Below are 5,967 nucleotides of genomic sequence, written 5' to 3'. Positions count from 1 at the left end.
CACAAGATTTCATAATCATAAACATAATACACTCGCAAATGTATGTAAAGCATTCTAAGTGATTGAGCACTTGGTAACCATACTTAACATTTAATCAACGTCGCATATTCCCTTTATTATGAAATCTCACTACACCGTACCAAGTGTAGTCACCAAAACGAAGTACTGTGCAACCGTTGAATCCTGGTCGTCCAGTCCGGTTGGGGTTGTCAGGCCCGATAGATCTATCAACAGGATTCGCGTTTACAATACCCATGTAAATAGTAGTTACCAAGCTACAGGAAAATATGCCAGTGGTACAACTCAACGTAGAATATATTTTTAAGTACTTTTGTCTATTTTGTAAACATTTATAAAAGCAGCGCATGTATTCTCAGCCCAAAAATATATATTGCAAAAGCAATTAAAAAGGGAGCAAATGAAACTCACTTTTGCCTTGAAGGTATTTAATTCGACTTGGTCTCCGATAGATATCACGAACCTAACCATATATATAATATATCAACATATTTTCTTTTTAAGTAATCGTTACATATATATATATATATATATATATATATATATATATATATATATATATATATATATATATATATATATATATATATATATATATATATATATATATATACACTTTTAATACTTTTAATATTTTCTTAGTCCGTAGTTAGCAGTCCGATGTTAGTGGTCCACAATTAGTTGCTTAAATAAAATAAATAAAGACCCCATCGTATTCGTATTGATCAGAATTAATCTCGACCCATGGTACCATGTTGTCAAGTGACGTGTTGCGTACATAAAGTACCGTGTTGTCAAATAACGTGTTGCGTACAATCATGAGGTCTTATGATTAATCTTCTCGTGTTGTTTATGGGTGGTCCTGAAATATATAAAATCAAATCATAAGTAATTATATATTATATATAAAATATTATATTAATTTGAAAAGATATGATTAATTTACTTTTTCTCCAAATATTTTCGTAGCTAAACTAGCTTCGGATACTCAATCTTGTTTTAGTCGTAGTTTCTTCATTACAACTTCGTTTTTGTTGGTTCAACTTGCCACTTCCTTGGATCGAGTCAAATTTTAAGAATATGAACTGAAAATACCTTAGTTTGTATTCAAAATCATAGGTTATAGGTCAAAATTTGGTGAAACTTATGAAAGTGATCATTTTCCATCATAAAAACAACATTTAATGATCATTTTTCTAAAAATACTTACACTTTGAGTTAAACCATGAAATTTTTATGTGTTGACATATTCATAAGAAATATCATTTTTCCAGAACATGAACTTCCAATTCAAAGTTCAAGATAGTTTTTAATTATCCAACCCAAAACAGCCCCCGGTTGCACTCCGACGACGTAGATTCAGTTTTTAAGATGTTCTTTGTAAAACCAAGTTATATATTGTTAGGTTAGCATATCATTATGATATATTACAAGTCTTGAAATGTTTTAAAAGTCAAGTTAGAAGTATCTATTTAGTTTGCGAACAAGTTTGAAATCATTCAAACTATGTTCTTGTTGTTAAAATTTTATACCACAAAATAAGATAGCTATATGAATATGAATTGAATAAGATTATGAACAAGGTTACTACCTCAAGTTACTTGGACAAAGTTACTGAAAAATATAAGAAATAATCTTGGAATCAAAGAGTGGTGGAGTTAGATCAAAAGGTTGGAAGTAAACTTCTTCAAATGGGTGGTTATTTTGATATGTTCTTGAAAGAGTTTTTTTATGGTGTTTAAGGCTTATAATTGAAGCTAAATGATGGGGAAAATGCTTGGAGATGATCAAGTATGAAGTTAGGAGTATTTTGAGAGAGAAATGAGGGTGTAGGTATGAGAAAATGGAGTGAAGAAATGGTGTTCATTTATAAAAACGTTTTTAGTTTATAAAGAAAGAAAAGGATTCCTAATTTTGTTTTCTTACTAATAATTCATACTACTTGACAAATCCTAGTTACCTCATATCTAGGGCAGTAATAATGTTGATTAGGATATTGATTTGATGTGTATATACCAATAGTAAATACGTATAGAAGCTGGGTATGATACAGGTACATATACCCTAGATATACGTATAGAAATCTTGAGGAAACGGAACGAGAATTCAAATATAGCTATCTTTTGTGAATATACTTATATTGTTTTATGTATTTAAGTCCTTAAAAAGTGATTAAATACATTACATATACGATACATGTATAAGCATTATAGATTATAAGTATATATATCAAAGAATGTTACGTATAGTTATCGTTTTGAAAACTTAAGTTAGTAATTTCAAAATATACTTATAACTCATTGTCATTAGTACACAATGAGATGTTAAACCATCCTTAGATCATGTTAAATATATATAAATACATATATATACACAAACGTATAATTATCGTATGTTATATAGTTCGTGATATCATCGGTCATATTGGACGGTCAAATGTTGTGTAAAACTCTTTTCAAAAACACAAGTCTCAACAATTTGAATTGCTTATCATGTTGGTATGGTTTAATTTATGTAAATATTAATCTCATAAGTATAATTTGGTCGGAAAATTCCGGGTCATTACAGTTTGGCATGAGAAGGAGAGAGTTCCATTTTTTTTTTTTTTTTGATACATATATGCTAGTCTTCACTTCATTTTACACACACATCATACTTACACTTTCTTTTCTCTCAACCTTCTCTCTAAATTGTAAGTAATATGTTTTATTATTCTTCTTCTTTTTCCTTTGAAACCGAATGGTAACTATCATCATCATTTTACTTACTTCTAGTTTGTTGTTTGTTGTTAAAGATCAAACTTTCTAGTTTGTATCTTCATGAATCTTGCTCCTTCCATCCTTTGTTTGATGAGAAGTCAAGAACAAGGATCTAAGCTTATTAGCTTATAGTTCTACACTTGATATATTATAAGGATCTAAAGTTCATAAGCTTTAAGATCTTACTTGTGTTCATGTTTTGTAAACTTAAGGTTTATTTTCTTAAGATCCAAGCTTTGGCTTGAATCGTCTTAAGTATGAAATAAACATTAACTAGTTACTTATAACTTTAGTTTATTTCTTTTGTTTTATTTATTTCAATTCGTGATTTGTATAATTTGTCAAGTATTACTAGTTAAACTTGATCTCATTTTTCTTGAAACTAAAATTTAAACTTTGTAAGTTCAAGAACATGGAAGTTTAACTTTCTAGTTATAACTTCATACACTTATGTTGGATCTAAGTTTCTATAGCTTATGGTCTTCCAATTTTGTCTAAAACAAAAGCTTATAAGCTTATATACATTTTACAAGATAAAAATCTAAGTTTCATAACTTATGGTTTTATTAAAGTAAAGATCAAAGTTCCATAACTTAGGGTTTAACTTAAGAACACTAGATCTAGACTTTCTAGTCTAGGATCTTCAAGATCTAACTAAGATCTAAGTTCTACAACTTAAGATCTTGTTTATTTAGTTTACATTCAAGTTTATAGCTTAATATTACTATTAGAACTCATGTATGTGTCGGATCTAAGATCTTGATGTAACTTTGGTTCATCAACCTTCTTACAACCCTTAAATGAGTTGTGCTACATATCTTATAGATACACTAGTTTCATGATGGTCAAAACTTGGTAAAGATGATGCAAACACATCAACGAGTTGTACATTTGAAGCTACAAGCATCAAGGATGAGAACCGTGATGAGCATCAAGCACCAAGAATCCACCGGAGCACTTTGCTTACTGTTTTCTTGATCTGCTCAGGCTCCTGGGCTACTGAAAAAGTTGATTTCCAGATTTTTAGGTTTGAGTAGATGACTTTTCATTTAAGACACGTCTTAATTCGACTTACGGTTTAGGATTTATAGCCTTCTGAAAGTCACTACGCCCTTATAACGTTGTGCTGAAATTTCTGACCTACTTGCACTTAAACCGTCGCCATGGTCAAATGAAGAAGATTTTGGTTCTGGAAATTGGTCAGCCACTAGGGGACTCATATACGGAGCCATGGCCACTGGTCTCACCTCATTTCAGTTTGTATAGAGGTCGTGGCGGCTGAACGAAATCAGCCTTTGTTTCGATTTCTATTCTTGATTGAAAACTTACTTTACTTTTTACTTATGTTGTTGATGATGATGATACTTAAGACCTAATTTACATAATTTTAAACCTTTGGGAATGATTTACTGACTTAGTAACTTTTGACTTAGGTTGAGGACCTTTCGGACCAACTACTTGCTTACTTATCCCGTACCGACTTTACTACTTTTCACTGTGAGTTATAGCATCCCTTTTTACTTTAACTATTTTGGGAACTGAGAATACATGCACTTTTTAGGTTTTACATACTAGGCACGAGTACTAAAACTTTATATATGTGTGGATTATACAACGACATAAACTTTCCCCTTAGCTCGGTAATGTTTAGTCATTGGTTTTTGAACCGGTGAACGCGAATCTTAGATATGGATCCATAGGGTTTGACATCCCCACTCGGGCTAGTAGCGCTAGCATTTAATGGGTGTTTAATACTTCGTAAACTTACGCACTCGCCAAGTGTACTTTTAGGGGGTGATATTACGTTAAGTTCGTTACCAAGTGCCCACGGTTGAACATATACTTTTCATACTGTTTTGAAATACTAAAATCTCGTGGCCTACCTTACATTACTGTTATACTTAAACTATAGCTCACCAACATTCGTGTTGACGTTTTTAAGAATGTTTTCTCAGGTGCTTAGAGGTTTGATGCTTCCGCTGTAGTTGTCTTGATGTGTAGACTCCCGCTGCTTTTGTTAGAGATGTCTCTGCATGAAACGTTTACCTTGCATTCACAACTATGTTACTTTGAAACAATGAATTTGTAATGACCATTGGGTCTCGTACTTATGTTAATTGCTTCTATTCATAGAAGCATACTTTCGTTTGTAAAACTTATGACGTTGGTTATGACGTCACCCTTTCTTATGAATGCAAACTTATTTTAAAACAGCATATAGTGTTTGACCTTGTAATGATCCTGTTGTTGATGATCCGTACACGTTAATTTTGTACGGGGCATCACACATACCTAAACATGCATACATAAATGTACAAACATATATACATACATACATACCTACATACATGGACATGCATACATAAACATACATACCTACATACCATGCATAACCTACATAAAAGCATACATAAACGTACAAACAAACATACATACATACATACATACATACATACATACATACATACATACATACATACATACATACATACATACATGCATGCATGCATGCATACATACATACATGCATGCATGCATGCATGCATGCATGCATATGTAGCGACCCCGACAAATCGTCAAGTGACGGCGTCGGCTACGTGGGTCCCATTACCTGATTATAAGTCTTTAAGATAACGTTTGACCAAAATATGTCGCCTTCATTTCAAAATAAGGATTGTTTCAAAGTTTACAAGAATTGTTCAACCAAAAGTTAAGTTACAACGTTATAAGTACGATTGAAATCTAGGCGACACGGTTTAAAGTAAAGTCAAAAGACGCTCCATGAAATGCATGTATACTCGACATCGGATGCAAGTATCAAATAGTGAGCGGAAGCATGTATCACATATCGTGCAAGACCTGAGAAAAACATAGAAATCTGTCAACGAAAACGTTGGTGAAATCATAGGTTTAGTAAGTATTAAACGTTGTTTTTGAACCACAAGATTTTGTATTCCCATAACGTAGATTATCCAAATCATTTGCATTCCAAAAGTGTTGTTATACGCGAGCACTCAATTATCAAGACTTAACCAACGTTACCCCATCACACAGTGCTAGAACCCACACTAAAACACAAAAATATATTTCATCCGCATAACGGTAGCGAACCGTTCGAATGAGGGTTTGTTAAACCCGTATGGCCACACAATATAAGTTCTCGCTTACACCCTGCAAGTGTAACTAATGA

This window comes from Rutidosis leptorrhynchoides, chromosome 3 (genome assembly GCF_046630445.1).
Source record: "Rutidosis leptorrhynchoides isolate AG116_Rl617_1_P2 chromosome 3, CSIRO_AGI_Rlap_v1, whole genome shotgun sequence".
NCBI lineage: Eukaryota > Viridiplantae > Streptophyta > Magnoliopsida > Asterales > Asteraceae > Rutidosis > Rutidosis leptorrhynchoides.
This window is presented reverse-complemented; position numbering follows the sequence as displayed.